The 21930-nt window shown below is 41.0% G+C and overlaps 1 protein-coding gene across 3 annotated transcripts in view; it reads right to left on the bottom strand.

Annotated features, from left to right (window-relative positions):
- The window catches only part of UPF2 (UPF2 regulator of nonsense mediated mRNA decay), a 110565-nt gene extending 107549 nt beyond the window's left edge, over positions 1 to 3016 (bottom strand). Inside the window, exon 1 of one of the 3 annotated variants that reach the window (XM_045466910.1) lies at positions 2860 to 3016. The gene's annotated coding sequence lies outside the window, so the exon portion shown is untranslated. Of the gene's footprint in view, positions 1 to 2545; positions 2746 to 2859 lie in introns of those variants that run through there. The other 2 variants (XM_045466908.1, XM_045466909.1) reach the window with 2 other exon arrangements.
- Between the last annotated feature and the right edge of the window lie 18914 nt (positions 3017 to 21930).

The following is a 21930-nucleotide window of genomic DNA, read 5'->3' on the forward strand; positions in this document are numbered from 1 at the left end:
CAGCTGGTGACAGAGCAGGAATTTGAACCCATACTCTCAACTAAAGTTATTAAGAACTGTGAGTACCAAACTGTGAGGCAGAAGACTTGATCATAGATACTGACTATGACAAATCATACATTAACGTATCTGAATAAAGAGTCCCTAATAGCAGTTTTTACATTATGTTTTTAACTTTTGGCAGATATTAGCGAAAACATACAGGGATGATAATTCCTAAGGTAGCAATACAATCTTATTTAGATTGTCATTATATGCAAAATAGAACACTGTTTATATATAGAGTTTGGATTTTCTGAAATGAAGTATCAACAAGCGACATTTCAGTAATACAAGGAACTACACACAATAAAAAGAACGGCATCAAAATTTACAAGTAATGTCTCATTTATCAAGGTAAGACTACATATTAAGTTCTACAAAAACATTAAGAAATTCACTTAGAATCTGACAAATTCATAAAGGATCATTTGTTAGCTTAACAGAGTTTCCTAAACTTCTGTGACTCTACAGTACTCATTTATTCAATAAATGTGTAAGTGCCTACTATATCAAACTGTAGCAGGCACTCATGAATTGGTCCTGCTCTACAGCATGATAAAACAGATTCTCAGCAAGACTCTTAAGTCTTGGTACTGATAGATTCTTTGAATCCCCTCATCTTTGTATGACAAACACACCCAGAGTACACTTGGAACTAAATTTCAGTGAACAAAAAAATGTGATGAAAATGTAAAGGCTCACGTAAAGACGGCGATGCAACATGTGAAAATAACACAGGCTCTGAAATCAGACGCTTACTCTGCAACCAGCTAGCTATGGGAACTGGGCAACTTCTCTGAGTCTACCCATTGATAAAATGGAGGCACTGCTACCTCTCTCAGAGAATTCTTAAACTACTAACAGAGAGACAATTCTTAAACTACTAACAAAGCAGCTAGCATCCAGAAGGTGTTCAATAAATGTTTATTCTTTCACACCGAACACTGAAAAGTTCGCTGGAAGACGAGAGTTTTTAGGGTTAGGACTACTAGACTTTCTGCACTCCAATTCTCAATTTTTACACTGACATGACAGCAGAAGAGTGACCCATCCAATTACACTAGTTTAATGGCTGAGTCAAGCCTCACTGTCCAGTGCTCTTCTCCACTAAATGCCCTGACTCAAGGTTTTAAAAGCCAAATTTACAAACAACGTAATTTAGATCAGTAAGCACTTGTACTGTCAATTAAACTGTATTAAGTGAAATGCCAAAATTTAAAACTATTTTGATAAATCCATGCTTTAATAAACAGCCAAATATTGTATCTGAAGTGCTTCAAAAAATTTTTCAAGTAGAAACTAAAATTTTAAATAGACTGCATCTCAAAATAATCAAGATAAATACGAGTGATCTTTTAATTCGAATATGATTAGCTTACAAATTACGGAGTACAATCACAGCCAGTCCTTAAAAGGAAACCATGCTTTTAAAACCACCTTCCTAGCTCCCCGAGTAGAGTCCTGGCTCTTGGGTTGTATATTTTAGTTGGTTTTCTAAAAATACTCTCGATGCCTAAAAGAAAGTAAAACTACCTTATTAGTTAGTAAAACAAGTATCAATGGAGTGTACTGGGGGGGGGGGGGGCAGAACGCAGAGAAAGGGATGTTTCCCTTTTAAAGACATCCCTTTAACAAAGTACCATATGGATTATGTATGAAATCACAATCAGACTGCTCTGAAAATATTTCAGAGTTAGACAATGCTGTTTTACCTTTTAATTCTTTATTATTCAAAAATGTTCTATGGGCAGAATAGCACCGGGGCATTATCTCCCAGTCTCTGGCTTTACAAAACGTCCTTCCTATCAAGGACTCATTCAAAGTTTTTACAAATTTCACCAGAGTTCAAAACTGGTTTTCTCGAGGAGTTGTACATTTCTTACAAACACCTAAAACTACGATAAACGAGAAGGGTGATGGTTTTACTTTGGTCTGCTGCATCACTACATACGGGTCCTCAAAGAGCAAGTGGGCAGGTGGTCCGGTTCACTATGTACCCCCAAGATCCTAAGGTGGTTCTGCTCGGCCAACCTGACGACCAAATACCCCGTGATGATCTCCTTAGTTCAGAAGTACCAACGAGAGTAAGTACTAGGAGCCTTGGGACGAAGCCAAGGGAAGAACCCTCAGTCTATGTGACTAAACAGAAGTGGAGCAAATAACCCATGCCCACCATTCCCAAACACACCGAAACCCCTTCCCCTCCACACACATGTCCCACAAACCCCTGCTCCGGCGGCACATTCCCATACCCAACACGCTTCCCCGCCACAACTCCCTTTCCCACGGGTAGCCACGGTCACCTTCGCGGACCATCCTCGCCCCAACCCCAACTTCTCACCCCACACTCCCTCACCACCGGAGACCGGGACTCTCCGACAGGTCTCCCTACTCCACATCCTCCCACACACGCACCCTCCCCACTTCTTCGCCCTCGCTTCCCTCCCGGCTCCCGAAGAGCTTTCCCCAACCTCCCCTCGCGCCACTCCACACCCCCAAACACCTTCACCCCGCCACAGCAGGCTCCCCGCCTTCAGCCCCGAGGCCCAGCCTGGGCATGTGGGGCAGACACCCCCTCGGCCGCCCCTCATGTCTGCCCGGGCCGGGGGCGCCCGCGGTGATGGGAGCCTCCGGGAGAGGGGTCTGAGGAGGACGACGCCGGAGCTGCGGTCCGTGTACTGCTCGCCGCCCCCGGAGCGCTGGGGTGCGGAGTCGCCTCTTGGGTCCCTCGGGAAGTAGGAGTCCAGGCCGGTGCCCCCCAGTCCCGCTTCCTCCCGATCGTTGGAGCGGAGGGGAAGGAGGTTCCCCGGGACTCACCTCGAGCCTGTTGTCAACATTAGCCCCGGGTTTCCCAGCACCAACTCCAGCGCTCGGGCTCTCCCCTCCCCTCCCCCCACCTATCTCGCAGCCGAGGGCCCGCCTTCCCTCAGCTCCCCCTCCTCCCTCCGCCCGCCGGCCCTCCCGCCCGCCACTCACCAGCGCGGCCAGGCTGCGAGTGGGGGCGGGGCGGAGGGTGGGGGAAAGGGAAAAGCCGTCCACGCACTTGCCTGATCGCAAACCGTCCGGGTCTCCATTCCGCCGGCATAACGATGCCCTTGGCTTAACGCTGGGGTGGCGGATCGCGAGAAAAGACTCATAGATGTGCGACGCACAAAGCGGCTAGTTCAAATCGTCTACTCGATGAGAGGAGCGAGTTTTTCAGACAGGCAACAAATAGGGCAGCCACAATCAGCACCTCAAGCCAGGTCCCCAGCGGAGGGGAGGAGTGTTACAAGGACCGAAGGCAGGAAGTGGATTGGTCGCCTGGAAAGGGAAAGCGCCTGAATTAGAGATGCGCAGGCGCAGGTACTGCGGGCCGGAGGGGAGGAGGTGGGGCGGGTGGGTAGCTAGAATGGGGTGGGGCGGAGCTAACAGGAGGTAAGGAAGGGCGGTGGAACAGTAGGAGAATTACGGAGCGCCATTAAGGACAAGTTTGGCCACGTGATCCTCAGGGGAGTTTCCAGGAGCGAACGTAAGGAAGAGGTCTAAGAAGGGAAAGTTTGATTGGACTAATTCAAGGGGAGAGGTTGAAGACTTAGGAAGTTAGAAACTGGAGAAGCTAAAGAATATGGCTGGTGAGGAAGGTACAGGTTGGTTAGGAATGGATCTAGGTTTAAGAGTGCCCTAGAAAGACTACTAAAGTCCCGTGGGGGAATTTCCAGAAGCAGTTTTTAGGTGTTCCACGTAAAAACAACCCAGAGTGAAGAAGAATCAAGGTGTTTTCTCAACAGGTCTTAGAAGGTACCCTGTTCTAGCAAACGAATTTTAAAAATTACAATGAAATGACCTCCATGAAGTCATTATTGTAGTCACAATTGGCTAGTCTTGTCATTTCTTCCGAATGTGAAACGAAGTCAGCTTCTTAAAATGAGTATTAGTTTATCGACACAACTTAATTGAGTTTGTGTATCCGGCCTCCGATTTTTATTGAAACTGTGCTTGGATCTGCCAACATGATTTCACCGGGTGTTCGTACAGGTTGGCTTTGGCTGATCAGGAGCCAAAGGAACAAAGGTGCCAAACTGGTCTTGATTCTTGCTTGACATGTGGCGCCCCACCCGATATACAAGCCCACAAAATGAGCTGCTACCAACCTCAACTACTTGAGGAACGTCTAGGTTCACTTATATTCAGCTTTTGCCCATTTGCTTCTATTTACTATTTTCCTATCCCGTTTAGCTTGCAAATTGCCTTCACAAGTTAAGTGTTAATGTTTCCTCTACCTAATTTTTTTTTCCCCAAAACACTGCCAAGAGGTCAATCATTTAAAGGGTAGTGAAAGAGAAAGACAGTACTACAATTCTGTACCTCTGATAAACAGGAGAGAACTGTCCCAAAACACCTTACTGGGGATGACCACCAGTGTTCTTTTCAAAAGTATTTCTCATTTTGTCTGGCTACCCTAAGAAAATTTACCTATGCTGTTAATAAATAAATTCTGCTTATCCTAACTGAAGTCAACTTTTGCCTTTCATCGAGTATTAAAAGGAAACCAACTGAATACATGGAATCAAAAAAGAGGAGAGCATTAAAAAAAAAATTTTTTTTCCAGATGGAGGGCTCGAACCCACAAACTGTGAGACCATGACCTGAGCTGAAGTCAGATGCTTATCGGACTGAGTCACCTAGGCGCCCCAAGAGGAGAGCATTTTTATGGAGATTTTGCTTATTTTAAATTTGTTTTAATTAATAATCATAATAATACTGTTGGTAAGTATTAGGATTCTCATTTTACAGAAACTGAGTCACAGAAAGATTAATTTGATACCACAAAACTAGTAAGCATAGCATTATATGCAAATCTAACTGAAAACCCAAGATATTTTTGATGTATCCTACTGCCTTTATGCCTAGACTTTTTCATAAACTGAAAATGCTCCCCATTGTTTTCTTTCCAAAGAAAGATGTCAAAAGCCACCGGAGCCTTCTAATGTGGGGTATCATTGCAATCTGTAACTGCAAGAAATACATTTCTCTGAAGAAGCCATCATTTTTGCATTCTGATAATTCAAACTTCACTTTTTCAGTAACTACATTATATTTAGCTTTTAAGGGTTTAGATATATCATTATTTGAGAAAATTCTAAAAAATGCCTTTTCCTTTTTGCCTGTTGACAGAACTGTACGATATGAAAAAAGAAAAAACTGATATGTATATATATATTTACATGATACTATTTTCTATTTAAGGGGCGCTTGGGTGGCTCACTTGGTTAAGCGTCCAACTTTGGCTCAGGTCCTGATTCCACAGTTCATGAGTTCAAGCCCCGCATCAGGCTCTCTGCTGTCAGCAGAGTCTGCTTCGGATCCTCTGTCTCCCTCTCACTCTGCCCTCCCCTACTCACTCTCTCTCTCAAAAATAAATAAACATTAAATGTTTTTAAATCCAGTTATAATGCTGCTTCTCAGAAGAAAGCAAACGCAAAAGAAAGGGATTACAATATCAGGGCAGGACAAATCCTAAATTAAAAAAAAAAAACACCTCATGTGAGATGAACTGCCTGGTGCTCTGCCAGAAATAATGCTGTATCTTGAACAAATCCATCTGTCTTTTAGATGCTAATGTCCAGTTTGACTAAGCTAGTTGAAGCTACCTGTTTCTTTAAGCACCCACTTCTTCAAAGTATATGGTGGAAATTTGTCAAACAACTTTACCTTTGTCTCTCTACTTAATAGTTTCTCGAATGTGTTGTGATATATTCATTCAATAAGAAATATTTAAGTGAGGGTACATTTAAGCAAATGTAAATATCACATATATGAAACATAATAGTACTAGTTACCAAATCATTGAGATATCTCATGGGACTGGAAGATTGCAAATCAGTTCACTAATACTGCCTTCTATTAATTTGACCAAAATGGAAATGAAGCAATGTGAGCTTACTCTTTTTTTTTTTCTTAGTTTTGATAAATATGTGAGTCAAAAAAGCAAACTAAATCACAGGATTTTATGAAGTGCTTAGAACAGTGCCTAACAAATTAGTGAAAGTCCTGTAAATGAGATTATAATCTAATGAAGGAGCTGGATAGTAAATAAGCAAAAAGTTAAAAGGTTGGAATATATGTGGCAAAGGAAATAAACAGGGTAATATAATGGAGAGTAACTGGAGAGAAAGAAGAGGCTGGCTATTGTAGAGTGGTCAGGAAAGGCTTCTGTAATGATACAAAATTTGAGCTAAAACCTGAAGAATTGAAAGGTTCAAGTTTTGCAACTTGATATATAGATATCCAATGGGCAGAGAGGAGGGTTGTGGCATAGATGTGACAATTAGAGCATCATCAACGTTGCTAGTATTCAAGGTCATAAGAAAGAATGAGTTCACCAAAGAAAATGTAATAAGAGGAGAGGGTCCAGGATTAAGCTCTGAGAAACTTCCAAATATAGTGGTTAGGTCTCTAAAAAGGAGGAGTAAAGAAAGGGAAAACCTGGAGAGTGCAGTGTCACGAAAGCCCCAAAAAAGAAGCATCAGGAAACGAAAAGTGGTTAACTGTCTAAAATATTGTTAAGAGAACATAATATGGGGACAGAGAAGGGCTCATTGGATTGACACTATAGAGATCAATATTGACTTTGTAGGTGGCAGTTCAATGAAATAATGGGGACAGATTTGGAATGGTTCAGGACTAAGTTAGGGATGGGAAAAGTGAAGACAGGTATTTGAGAAACTATTGTGAAGAGCCACAGAAAAATATAACTGGAGGAGATTATGGGAGGATTTTGTTTTGTGTTTTTTACATTTATATCTTTTTTGTATTTTTTTATGAGAGATATAGAGGAAGTGTATTAATGGGAATGATCCAATAGGGAGAGAAATATTAATGATACAGGAGACAGAAAGAAGGTAACAAAGGAGCAAAATCCTTGTGGTAAAAAGGAATGGAATCTAAAGTACAAGCAGGAGTGCCTTTGATAGCAGTGGCATTTCTACAAGATATTAAGAGAGAAGACAGAGAAGATGGATGCGTGGACAGGTAGGCTTGTAGACTTGGAAGGGGGATTATAAAGAACTTCCTCCTTGATCATTCCTGTTTTCTCAATGAAATTGGAGGCAAGGTCATCAGCTAAGAGTGAGGTGAGGGAGAGACTGGGGGAGGTTTGAAATAAGAGGGGAAAGTAGGAAAGAGACACCTTGAAGAGTGTGAAAGCAATGGAGATGCATACTAAGGATTGTTGCTGACACACTACTCGATGTTTCTGATCATGAATTTAAAGTAAAACCATCCAGCCTACATATGCCAATTTCTCAAGAAGAGATGAACAGTTCGTTTTTTTGTTGTTTTGGGTTTGTTTGTTTGTTTGTTTGTTTTCCATGAGAGGGATGACAAAGAAAGAAAAGAGTAAGGGGATTGTGTGTTTGCAAGAGAGTGATAATCATGAAGGATCATGGGTATGGAGGGAAGTTAAGGGGAACAAGATGTGAGTGTGCATAGGGTTAACATATTGACAGGAGTAGAGGTTGCAAAGAAAATGGTGACCAAAAAACTGTTTAATAACAAAAACTCAACTGAGTATATTTGGAAGATCTAATTGGCTTTATTAAATGATTCATGAATTGGGCAGTATACCATCTAGGAAATAGGAAAAAAAAGCTCTATCAAGCTGTAGAAAAGAGACAGTTGGTTTTTTTGTATTTTTTTTAATGTTTATTTTCTTAAGAGAGAAAGAGAGAGAGAGACAGAGCGTGAGCAGGGGTGGGGCAGAGAGAGAGGGAGACACAGAATTTGAAGCAGGCTCCAGGCTCTGAGCTGTCAGCACAGAACCTGATGTGGGCCTCGAACCCATGAACCGTGAGGTCATGACCTGAGCCAAAGTCGGATCCTTAACCAACTGAGTCACCCAGATGCCCCAAAAAGAGACCGTTTCTTGCTTTGTTTTGGTTTGTTTTTTCTAAGTTAATTTATTTATTTATATGTATATAATTTATTGTCAAATTGGCTTACATACCCAATGCTCATCCCAACAAGTGCCCTCCTCGATGCCCATCACCCATTTTCCCTCTCCCCAACCCCGTCATCTACCCTTAGTTTGTTCTCATATTTAAGAGTCTCTTGTGGTTTGCCTCCCTCCCTCTCTGTATTTATAAAGAGACAGTTTTTAAAGGCAGAGAGTGGAATAAAGGAAATTATTAGCAAGGAATGCACTGTTTTAGGCAAGGTCACCCTCGTAAGGGGAGGAATATGAGTATATTCCTAGTGCTGACCAGGAAATTCCATGGTGACTGGTTAAAGGCTACACTCCTGTGAGGACTGCAACTGCATTTAGGTAGTTAGTCTTGGTTTGCTGATATGAGGCCTTCACCTAAGTGACACCATTTGGGCCCCGTGGTTTGCTTCTTAACAAAACCAAGAACATCAGTGAATTAAAGGGGATAGGAGAGGACATCAGAATATGGTTCTGGAGAGCTGCAGTAGCTGGGAGTAGAGACGAACAAGTCCAGAAGAGCTGAGGGCTTTTAAAGAGGATGGAAGAGAACTAGTTTAAAAGCCACCACGGAAAGCTAGACACATGTATCTCTGAAGTCAGACTACGTGAATTCAAATTCTAGTTCCAAAATACACCAGCTATTTGAGCTTGGGCTAATATTTTAACCAGTTTTTTTTTCTTTAGTCAGTTTAGATCACAGCTTTTAATTCTTAAGAATCTTGATGATAACAGTACTTTTTCATAGGGTTTTGTGAACAGTAAATGAGGTAATTCAAATAAAAGCACTTAGCTCACAGTATATGCTCTGTGTTAGCTAGTACTAAATCATTTCAGAAATATTAAACACAGTCATCTAAAGGATCTAACTGGCCTTGCAGTTCATATAAATAGTGTTTCAACACATCTTTCCTTGCCTTAATGCAACTATGACACCATTGCACCTGAAACCTTTTACACCAAGCATTGGAAATCTTGTGCTAAGAAGATGCACTTAAAATGAAAATTAAAAATAAAAGGGGGAAAATCAGATCATCACAATGTACACTTTAAATATTTTACAATTTTATTTTTCAATTCTACCCCAATAAAGCTGGGAGGCCAGCAGGGGAAAAAAAGGAAGAGATTTCTCAGCTGTTGTAACCAATAAAGGCAGAGGTTTGTAAATATCTTTTTTTTAATATGTACTTTTAATTTTTTTAATGTTTATTTGTTTTTGAGAGAGAGAGAGAGAGAGAGAGCACGAGTGGACGATGGGCAGAGAGAAAGGGAGACACAGAATCCAAAACAATCTCCAGGCTCTGAGCTGTCAGCACAGAGCCCCACACAAGGCTTGAACTCACAAGCTGTGAAATCATGACCTGAGCTGAAGTCAGATGCTTAACCCACTGAGCCACCCGGGGGTCCCTGTAAATATTGTTTCTAATTCTGGTTTTACTTCAGTGTGTCCAGCAGAATAACCAATCTCAATATTTGGGGGGAGGGAACTAATGAGTAAGTGGTAAGAAAGCTAATCCCAGGTCATCTAATTGTCTTAATTTAATTCCTGAACTATATTTCTAAGTCTTTGCCGTGGGACAGCTGTGATGAAATATTCCGCATGTACTTCAAACCTAAAATGTTCAAAATTGGACTTCATGTTGGTCTGCAACTCCACTACTTCTTTTTTCATTTTTATTCTCTCCGTTAATCGTGCTGAAGGGCATCAGAATATGCCACGCCAAAATATGGCACTTCAGCATGACCGTTATTTTCAGCTGAAGACAATTGAGAATCAACAGCTTCAGGAAGAATTCTCTAGAACTCCCCTTATCTGCTTAAAAGCAGTGCATGAATTTCCCTTTGTGAAGGTTTCTGCCCCCACCCCCAACTCCTGTATCAGGAAGAAGAGAGGGGCTCTTATCACTGGTGATAGTCAACACCCAGAAGCGTTTGCATAAACAGATCAACCACAACAACCCTTATCTTCTATCAGTTTCCCCATGTATTTCCAAGTCACTTCCCCACACTGTGTCATCCCTTGAAGCCCAAGCCCCTTCCCCTTTGTTACAATGATGCACAAACCTTGAGTCTAACTGCTTCTTTGTGTTTTACTTCTTTTTGGTGAATTCCTGTGCATGTAAATATTAATAAAAATAGTGTGTCTTTTCTCCTGTTAATCTTTTGTTAGCTTAATTCACAATTCCAAATGAAGAACATAGAGGAAAAGGTTTTCTCTGATAGTTAGGTAGTCCTTATTCCTCACCCCTTGTCCAAATACAATCCGCATGTCTCAGAAAGATAGGGGCGCCTGGGTGGCTCAGTCAGTTGGGCATCCGACTTCGGCCCAGGTCATGATCTCATGGTTTGTGGGTTCAAGCCCTGCATCGGGCTCTGTGCTGACAGCTCAGAACCTGGAGCCTGCTTTGGATTCTGTGTCTCCCTCTCTCTCTCTGCCCCTCCCCACTCAGGCTCTGTCTCTGTCTCTCAAAAATAAATAAACATTGAAAAAAAAATAAAAAGAAAGAAAGATCTTGCCTGGGTCCTCACCCATCTCCCCACCCCCACAGCCTCAGTTCATACCCACATAATTTAAACCCACACTGCTGGCAACCAGCTCTTAGTTCTCCTGACTAATTGCTTCTAGTCTTCTCCACTTCGTACCTCAGAGGGTCTTAGATCATTTAACTCCCCTTAGTGGCAATCATCCCCAAACTTCTTTGATCATACAATCATACGGGGAGGGGAGGAGGGCATCCTCCCAATGCATGTATATTTACTTCAATACAAACTGTGTATATATGTAATACTACACAAATATAGCCCCCCCCAATAGAAAAGGTAAGAATAAAAAACCCACAGAAATTCTAATATTTTTGCCTAAGTAAATCATCTTGCATACCCCTTTGTGCCAGTCTACTGTGGAAGCCACTGACATATGAGGTAAAATTCAGAGTCTTTAGCAGGAGCCCCTAATACATACCTTTTGCCTATATATCTAGTCTCACTTCCTGCTATTTTCCCCACAGGTCTAAGTTGTAGCCATAATAAATAACCTGCACAGACTAGACTTCCTCTTCCCTTAGTGCACATATTATGCTTTGGTCTAGAATGCCCTTTCTCCCATGAATGTGTTCTAATTAGGAGTTCAAGCATCGTTTCCCCGGGGAAGGGATCCTTTATCACCACCAGCCCACATATATCCAATTAGGTCCCTGGCCCTACCTGGTTTCCATAGTAGCCTCTGAACATCTCTGTTACAACATTCATTATATTATATTGAAATAATCTGTTTGTATTTGTTTTCTCATTAAAACTGTGAGCTCCTTGAATATATGATTTATAGCTTCTTAATCTTTGTGTCCTGGGCCACAGAAGGCACTTAATACTATATTGATAGAAGAATTATTAAGTGAATTAATATGAAGGGGATTAAAATATTCCACTCCAAAATATGCCACTTTGGCATACAAATTATTTTGAGCTGAAAGCAATTGAGAATCAACAAGCACCAAGAAGCCGCCTCGGGCCTTCCATTATCTGACTGAAAGTAGAAACCTCTATGAAATGAGGACTTCTATTGATCTTCTCTCTGAGAGATCTGTGACCATGAAGAAGATGGAAAGTTGACACCAAGATGAGTCTGAACAAACAAACCTTACTAAAACAAGCCTTATGTTCCATTAGTTTCCACATATATTTACCTTCCCACAATTTACTGCCCCTAGAAGTCCAAACTCTCCTTTCCTTTGTCCAATCACTTTTCCATAATTTATCACCCTTTGTTAAAATGGCATATAAGCTTCTGAATCTACTTCTTTGGATTTTCACTTCTTTTCTGTGTAGCCTCCTTGCATGTAAAATTAAAAACATCAATTAAAGTTGTAAACCATTTCCCCCCCTTCAATCTGTCTTTTGTTAGCTTAATTCATACACATCAGCTATAACACCTAAGAGGATAGAGGAAAAGTTTTTTCTCTTCCACAAATGCTGGCTTGGAAGAGGCAGAAATATCTGTGTACTGATGCAGGGATGTAGGATTAAACCAGGGCGAAAATAAGGTGACTGGGTGGCTCGGTTGGTTAAGCGTCCAACTTTGGCTCAGGTCATAATCTTGTGGTTTCCAAGTTCAAGCCCCATGTTGGGCTCTGTGCTGACAGCTCAGAGCCTGGAGCCTGCTCCAGATTCTGTGTCTCCCTCTTTCTCTGTCCCTCCCCCGCTGGCATTCTGTCTTTCTCTCAAAAATCACCAAACATTAAAAAAAAAACAAAAGAAAAAAAAAACAAAAAAAAACTAGAGTGAAAGGGCGCAACACTTTAGAGGAAACAATCATAGACTGTAGTTTCATTTTTATTTAATAATTTTTTAGGGAGAGTGTGTGTGTGTGTGTGTGTGTGCACAGGGGAGAGGGCCAAAGGTAAGGAGAGAGAGAATCTTATGTAGGCTCCACACTCAGCACAGAGCCCAACATGGGGTTCGATCTCACGACCCTGGGATCATGACCTGAGCTGAAATCAACCCTTGGATGCTCAGCCAAATGAGCCATCCAAGTGCCCCAACTTCTGTGTCAGTGGTAAAGGAATAGGTGTAATTTCCAACTTATTTGTCGTTGGGAAGACTGTACTGCAGACACAATTATGTTTACATTAAACTTCCCTAAATTTTCCCCGTAGAAGCTGTAGAAGTAGCCATTCGTATTGTGTTTTGCTCCCTTTCTTCCATCTTCATGAAAGACTCATCTAAACCCTTTGGTTTAAATTTCTCATACCCAACATTCAATGTCAGTTTAATAATAATGACATAAACTGTCATCTCTTGGTACTTCCTATTTTGCAAGTTCTATGCAACTATTGTTTTATTATTTTTTATTATTTTATTTTTTAAAATATTTTTCTTTAAAAAAAATTTTTTTAAGTGTATTTATTTATTTTTAGAGAGGCAGCACAAGCAGGGTAGGGGCAGAGAGAAAGGTGAGAGAGAGAATCAACTATTCTTTTTTTAAATTTTAAAACAGCTCAATCATAATACAGCTAACATTGCTTATTTACTATGTGTCAGGCATTGTTCTAAACATTTTACATGCACTAATTATTTAATCCTTACAATAATCCAATGTGATAGGTACTATTAAGCCCATTTTACTAATTGGGAAAATGAGGGACAGAGCAGTTAGGGAACCTGTCCTCGTTCCCAGCTGCACTGTCAGTGCAGAGCCCAAGGAGGGGTTCGATCCCATGAACTGTGAGATAATGATCTGAGCCAGTATCAAGAGTTCTGAGGCTTAACTGACTGAGCCACCCAGGCACCCCACCCCTTCCGCTCATCCTCATCTCACTTAATGGCATCAACATCAACTCAGTTGTTCCAGAAGCAAAGCTAAGAAAGGGACAGGGGATGGGTCACTTACCTCAAGGATATTTTCTAAAGGAGCAACATTTACAATAGTTTTCTTTTCTTTATTTTTTAAATGTTTATTTATTATTTTTGAGAGACAGAGACAGAGCGTGAGCAGGGAAGGGGCAGAGAGAGAGAGAGACAGGGAGACACAGAATCCAAAGCAGGCTCCAGGCTCTGAGCTGTCAGCACAGAGCCCAATGTGGGCCTGAACCCACGAACCATGAGTTCATGACCTGAGCCAAAGTCAGATACTTAATCAACTGAGCCACCCAGGCACCCCAACAATAGTTTGCAAAGACAGTGTGTTAACATGATAGTTGTTATGGCTCTGATGAAATGATGTGAGAGGAAGGAAAGTGAAAATAAGACCATGGTACAAGTAAAGAATATGGTTAAAAAAAAAAAAGTACTTTAAAAATACACTCCCTCCGTCACTAAGCAGCAGGAGAGGATAAGGAGCTGTTACAACCTGATGTTGTCCTTCAGTTATTTATCCTTGACACCTCTTTTTACTTGCGTAACTCCTATTTCATTTTTAAGGTTGCAGTTTATGTAATCCTCCAGACTAGGTAATATTTGCCTCAGTTACATGGTTTCATAGCAGCTTATGCCCACCCTTCATGATTCTTTTACAATTATAATTAACTATTCATGTGATTACTTCTGTCTGACATTGTAAACTCCTGAAAGTAGGGACCATGTCTGACTTTTTCACTTCTATATTCCAAAGAACCTAGCACAATGCTAGCATATAGTAGGTACTCAATAAATATTAAGTAAATGCCTGTTACTTTCCATCATATGAATATATGCCAGATTGATTTTCAATAAAGTAAAACAATGTCAAGGTTCTATTGTGTTAGGTAGGAGATGGGAGTCACTGAGTTATAGAATGCTAGAATTGGAAGTACTCTCACAGAACACTCAAGATAAATACCACTCATGCAAACACTTTAAAAAAAATCATTATCCGCACTCAAATACTTTATCTTTTGGGAGACAAGATAAACAGAGGAAAAAAATGTTCAGCTGAAAACACTGCCTCTATGTGTTATGGGAATTCAGGAAAGGAAGAGGTCAGCTTGGGTGCATCAATTAGAGGTTTCACAGAACACAGGTGGGAGACCTGGGCTGCAAGTCTCAATGGTGACAGATGGACTTTCTGAGAGAGTGAGCATAGAGATGAAAATCAGAAGTTGGAAAAGGAAAACGAGAGAAAAAGCATTCAGAATAGAAACAAAGGATAGAGGACTAACAGGGCAAAGTGTCATGGCAGCCAGTGGAAGAGTCGCAAGATTGAATGCATGGATAACAGGCCAAAAGGATGAGCACAGTGCATCCTGCAATCATACATTTCTAAAAAGGGTCACATAGCTATGGTAGGTGGTCTCTAAGATGGCCTTCAATGATGACTGCCTTCTGGTCTTCACACCCTCATGTAATCCCCTCTCCTTGAGCCTAGGCTGAATTTAGGACTAACTTCCAGTGAGTAAAATACAGCACAAATGATGGTGTGTTAGTACCCATGTTAGTTTACAAACACCAAGATGCAGCTTCCTCTCTCTCTTTCTCAATATGAGGGCAGCCAGTTGCCATATGGCGACCTATTCTTCAGAAAGGCACACACAGCAAAGAACTGAGGGAGGCTTCTAACCAACAGCCAATGATGAATTCAATCCTGCTAACAACTACATGGGTGAAATGAAAGTCCATTCTCCCCCAGATGAGCCTTCAGATGAGACCACAATCTCAACTAGCAGTCAGACTGCAACCTCGTGAGAGGCCTGGAGCCCCAGGTACTGAGCTGAGCTTTGTCTGGATTATTGACCTACGAAAACTGTGAGATAATATGTTTGTCTTTCCAAACTACTACATTGTGGGGTAATTTGTTATACAGCAACAGACAAATGATATGATAATAATCAAAGTTATTTATATATTTTTAATGTTATATGTTATATATACTCATATATATATACACATACACACATATATGTATGTATGTATATATATGTGTGTGTGTGTGTATGTGTATATATATATATATATATATATATATATATATATATAAATTTGATAAGTTAGATATATTCCACCGTGTAGGGGGGAAACTAATGAGAACAAAGAGAAGAACTTTGGTATTAACCCAAGGAAAGTAAAGATATTAAGCAGTAGTCATTAAAAAAAAATTTTTTTTTACCATTTATTTATTTTTGAGACAGAGAGAGAGAACGATCAGGGGAGGGGCAGAGAAAGGGAGACAGAAAATCTGAAGCAGGCTCTGTGCTGTGAGCATAGAGCCCAATGCAGGGTTCAAACTCTTGAACCATGAGATCATGACCTGAGCTGAAATCAAGAATTGGCCACTTAACCGACTGAGCCACATAGGTGCTGCAAGAAGTAGTCATTTTTTAAAAGAATTTCTATTAATCAGGAATTAAATGAGATTAAGTAACAGTAATAGAGAAAGATGTTATTTTTTAGCCTAAAATATTCATTGGAATAAATTTCACCTTTTGCTCCTCAATTTCCTGGGTCAGAATAGTTGTTCATATTTACCTTACTCTTCTTAACATCTCTAGTAAAAGTGGGCAGGGGTAAGGAGGAAAAATGAAATTAGTTACCTTTGGCAATAGATATATTTTGGGTTATATATAAAAAAGAATAATGCGTGTATTGCCCCATTATCACGGTAATTTGAAAATTCTTTTTTAAAAAAAGTTGCTGATGGAAGAAATTAGTCTACCTTCAGAAGTATATATTTTAGCATGCTCAGTGCTTCAAATAGGGCAAAGAACCCAAGGAAAGATCTTTCTTCAAAAATAAAATAGACCTGTTTCCAGCTTGGTGAACTGACCATTCTCATATTTGAACATTCTGTTAATAAAACAGAGTAAGCTGTATAAAGGAGGAAAAACTTTTCCCTCTACCTTCCTAGACTCTCTGGCTGGGATCCTTCAAATTACAGATTGACAAAAGACAGATTAACAAGAATAGAGTTTATCAACACATGCACTGTGTGTGTGCAAACACAGGAGAAATTCAGTGATGAGTAACTCAAAGGAGTGGTTAGAACTTGGGCCCATATGGCATCTTAACAGAAGAACAATAAATCTGTAGAAAATATGAGACAAAGGAAACAGGGTTTAGGCTTTCAGGGGTGGCAAACTGTGGAAAGGTAAATATAAAAGGGAGTCAATGGAAGGTAAGGTTTATTTTAGTGAGTTTGTTATGTAGATTCCTCTGGTGCCTTCTCTGAGCTGATTAGCATCTATAGTTGTGTCCAGTGATTAAGAATCATCCTGCCCTTCTTATATTTGCTTTTATATTTTTTTAAATTGTCTTCAGCTCAAAATGATCCTTATGCCAGTGTGGCATATTTTGGAGTGGCATACCATGAACCCCTTTAGAGGATTCCTATTCTAGAATATTCCTATTCTCATGCTCAATCATTACTAATTGTCTTCTACCCTGACACACACACTTACTTATCAGGCCTCATGCAGGCTCAAGATCATTACATTCTAGGAATTATGCTGAGAGCCACTACCATGATTAAGACCTTGTAATAACAATATAATAATAATAATAATAATGATAGCAGCTAATATGTATTGAGTATTTACATTATGCCAGGAGTTGTTCTAAAGTGTTTTATAGTTGGCTACACCAACACCATTAGGTAGGTAGTATTACAATTCCCATTTTACAGATAGGGAAACTAAGACTTAGACTGGGACTTGGCCAAGGTCCCAAAGCTAGCAGCAGGATTTCAACACAGGCTGTCAGGCTCTAATATCCATACATTCACTGGACAAATGTTTCTGGGGTACCTATTTTGTGCCAGGCCCTGCTTTAGGCACTTATGATACAATGGTGAGTAAAAACTACAACAATCTTTATCCTTAGGGAGCTTACATTTTAGTTAAGGGAGATAGACAAAAAATGAGAAGCAGATTGTATGGTATGTTATGCATGTTATGGTATGCTATGTATGGTATGAAATGATACGCGTCATGGTAAAAATAAGAGTGGAGTAAGGGGGAGCAGACATATGAGGGGTGATGAGGCTACTGGTGATTTTAAGAGGGACATCAGGGCAGACCTTTCTAATTTTCAGTTACAGTTTTAAAAATATTTTATAAATGTTTAAAATTTAAAATATAGCTTTTTATTTTAAGGATATTATAAGTAAACTCTACACCCAATGTGGGGCTCAGATTCACAACCCTGAGATCAAGAGTCACATGCTTTACTGACTGAGCCAGCCAAGTGCCCCTAAAATTTAAAATATTTTTAAACGTGAAAGATACAGAAAATCATAAACCAAATATCCATGTTCTCCTACAATTTGACAAATGCTAAAATTTTGAAATACTAACAGAGATAACATTTTGAAATATTTGTATCAGAATTTTCAGAAGTACTACAGAATTGTAGAAATCATAAAAGCTGCTGTCCCACCCATTCTGTTCTTCTCCATGCCCCCCGTAACCAATTTACTGAAATTGAAATGCATCCTACCTAACCATATACTTATACTTTTACTATATATGTACATATTCGTTAAAAACACATAGACTAATTTTGCATATTTTTAAAATTTGTGTGAATATCATTCCTGTCAAATCTCCCCTCAACTTTATATTCTTGGGAACTATTTATGTTCTATGAGTACATCTAGTTCATTTATTTTTAATTTCTGTGTGGCATTCCATGGTATAAATAAGTTAAGCCTATGTTTTCCCCTTCTCCTCTAGTGGCCCAATACACTTTCTTTTACTTTTAATAGAAAGCTTTAGAATAAAAAACTTTTAGAAATTGAAGGAACTTTAAAGACAAGGTAGACCATGAGGAAATAGAGTGGTTGTATCCTCCCAAGGTCACATAGCCAATCAATGGAAAAAATAGAATCTGTTAGCCTGATACCCAGTACAACACTCAAGCAACTATGACAGCTTTACCTTTTTTTTAATGTTTTAATTTATTTTTGAGATACAGAGAGACAGAGCATGAGCAGGGGAGGGGCAGAGGGAGAGGGAGACACAGAATCTGAAGCAGGCTCCAGGCTCTGAGCTGTCAGCACAGAGCCTGATGCGGGGCTCGAACTCACTGACTGTGAGATCATGACCTAAGCTGAAGTCGGATGACTGAGCCACCCAGGCGCCCCGACAGCTTTACATTTTAATTCTAGTTATCTATATACAACTGTACCTAGAACCATCTCTACATCACTGTATCTATCCTATGTAGATGTAACATAAGAGTAAATAAAAGAACAAAACATTTGTTTTCCAGGAATAATAAAACTATTAAACTATATAAAACTGTAGTTTTGTAACAGTATTAGTAGTTTAGTAATGATTATAATAGCTCTTTTTCCACAGTCTGCTATGTATTTTTTAAATTGAATGTTATAATTTTAAATTCAGGCAATAGCAATATGAATCAGATATTAATTTTAGGAAATAAGTCTGACTCAGTGTGGATGAAGTATGGCAAGGTCAGGAACGACCCAAGGCCGGAAGACCATTTAGGAAGCCATTGCGGTACTCCTGGAGACAGGTGCTGATGGCCCAGACTAGGCAGTAATGATGGAGAGTAGAAGGATTTGAGAACTATTTCGGATATACTGTACTTGGGGTCCAGAGACGGGATCTATATCATCTTTATTCCCAGTTGCTGCCTAGGTTTTTGCACATTTCCCTGCTGATTTGAATCCACACGTTAGGGGGGGCTCCTGGGTGGGTCAGTTGGTTGAGCCTCCCACTCCTGGTTGCCATTCATGTCATGATCTCACAGTTTGAGCCCCAAGTCAGGCTCTGCACTGTTAGCACGGAGCCTGCTTGGGATTTCTCTCTTTCTGCCCTAACCCTGTTTGCCTGTGCATGTGCGCTCTCTGACTCTCTCTCTCTCTCTCTCTCAAAAAATAAACATTTAAAAATAAATAAATGAATCCATGCCTTATGGACATGCCATACCTTCTTCCTCTCCTCAGCGTCAACTGCCACCTTCCTACTTGTTCCTCTTCATTCACCAGAGGCTTCAACGCAAGACGGAGACCTCGATTCTGGCCATTTCCAACCTGATATTAATGTTCCAATGGCAACTTGCCTAAAGATCTGACCTCTCAGTTCCTTGACCTTCACACCTCTGATGACATTTTCCACACTCTACTTTAGCCAACTAACCTTATCATTGTCAAAATTTGCATCACTTCAATCATCACATCAAACACCCCATTTTCTTGCTAAGATCTTCTGTTCTAGCTCAGATTCTCAGGCACCCCCAGTTTACCTATTCTTCAACCTTGTTGGAATCGCCAGCCCACTGGCACCTCCCTCCTTTTATCAGTCCATTCTTATATTTCTAGCCTTTTTATTTTCAGCATAGAGTCCATTTTTTTTGTTTTTAATTTCGTTCTCTAGTATCTTTTTTTAAAATAATTTTTAATGTTTATTTTTGAGAGAGAGAGAGAGAGAGAGAGAGAGAGAGAGAGAAAGACAGGGTGCAAGTGGGGAGGGGCAGAGAGAGAGGGAGACACAGAATCCAAAGCGGCCCCCAGGCTCTGAGCTGTCAGCACAGAGCCTGATGCGGGGCTCGAACTCAGGAACCACAAGATCATGACCTGGGCCACAGTCAGCCACTTAACTAGCTGACCCACCCAGGCACCCCTCTCTAACTAGTATCTTAGACGTCTTTGTCTCTTGGCCTATTATATCTGCTTGGAAAAACTATAGCCTTGAATGGATCCGGTCATCATCCTTCCCACCTTCTCTGTACCAAGCCAAATGAGCACTAATGGAGAAAATCACAAAAGAGCAGAAATTGTTATCACTTTCTATTCATGGTCACCAACCTCAACGGGGTGGCCCCCAAAACTTTAGGACAATCTACATTTCACTCCTCAATAATGGTTTCGTACTGTTTCTACCATTCTCAACTCTGACTTGCCTTGCCACTCCCCAGCACCTTCTTGGATAATTCTTTGGGGGTAAATTATAGCCTCATACTTTACATAGAAGAAATCCCCTCAGAATTCCACCACTGAATCTATTACTACAATTGCTTTTGTACCAATCTTCTCTTATTTCCACCTAAATCAATGGAAGACATGTCTCTCCTCCTTTCCAGCATCCTCTGTGCTTGGATCACATCCTTTCCCACCTCTGCATGGACTTCAGTCTATTGGATTATCCCTCCCTTCTGTATTTTTGATTTAGTACTTTGTAATATCTTTCAAACATGTTCTGGATTCTTTTGTGTTAAAATTATAAAGAAAAAAATCATAATCGCCATAATCAGCTTCATCCCTGAAGATTCTGGTCTGGTGTCCTTTCCCCTTGCAGGTTTCCCTGGCACGCCTGTTTGTACTCCATGCTGATTGTCTATGCTCGCAGGGTACTTGCACAGGCAGGTGTCCAAGCATCTCTCATACTGTGTGTTGAGTTCACTCTGCAGCTGGACTGGGAACTGATTAAGGGCAGACACTGTTTCTTACGAATCTTTGTAACCTAGCGAAGTGCTCTGTGGGCACAGTGGTTGAGTGAGCGAGGTGGAGAGATATCTTGTAATGTTCTAGAAGTATGGTGGGGGGCGGGGGGTACAGCTGCACCGCTGACTGGAATGGTGGATGACTGGCTAGGGAAGGATTCAGATCCCTTTCATTGCCCCCCACCCTCCATTGGCAGGTAAGTGGTGGAATAAATTAGTTGGGGAAATTCTGTCAGAGATAGACCAACCGAGAATCTCAAATATCTCCACACTGCCTGATTTCTCTTCACCTTTATTTTATCCCTTTCTTGCAGTCTCCTTCTCTCCTATTTTCTACTTTCTTCCTCAATGTTTCTTTTTTTTAATTTATTTAAAAATTTTTTAATGTTTATTTTTTGAGAGAGAGACAGAGTGCGAGTGGGGGAGAGGCAGAGAGAGAGGGAGACACAGAATCCGAAGCAGGCTCCAGACTCTGAGCTGTCAGCACAGAGCCCGGCTCTGGTTCCCGGCCTGAACTCACCAACTGCGAGATCGTGACCTGAGCCGGAGTTGGAAGCTTAACCGACTGAGTCACCCAGCACCCCCCCCCCCCGCTCCCGCCTCAGTGTTTCTTAAGAAAAAAATAAAAGGAGCGATATTGATTTTCTGGCTCCTTCAGATGGACTTTCCTTCTTGAGTCCCTTGGTCTCGGTCCCACGACTTTTTTGCACCCTGTCGCTGACTTTTCCCTTCGGTACGAGAACCTGTCTGGTTCTGTGTGGTCGTGTTCGCGGGCTTCCAGCAGAGGGGTGGTGGGTGAATACTCCTGGCTGGGGTCTGCAGGATATATAGAGATAACGAGTTTTGTACCGGAAAGCAGATGACGACGCCAGGCTCTGCACTCCCGCCTTCCCTCGGCTGCCAGAAGCGCACGCCTGGCGCCAGAGCCCAGCAGGTGGCTCCGCCCCTCCGGCAGCTTACCTGGATTGGCTCCCAGGGGCAGGCCCCTGGCCAATCAGGCGCGGGGGCGTCGTCTCGGGCGGGGCTTCCGCTTCCCGCCTCCCGCCTCCCGCTTC

The sequence above is a fragment of the Leopardus geoffroyi genome, chromosome B4 (genome assembly GCF_018350155.1).
Source record: "Leopardus geoffroyi isolate Oge1 chromosome B4, O.geoffroyi_Oge1_pat1.0, whole genome shotgun sequence".
NCBI lineage: Eukaryota > Metazoa > Chordata > Mammalia > Carnivora > Felidae > Leopardus > Leopardus geoffroyi.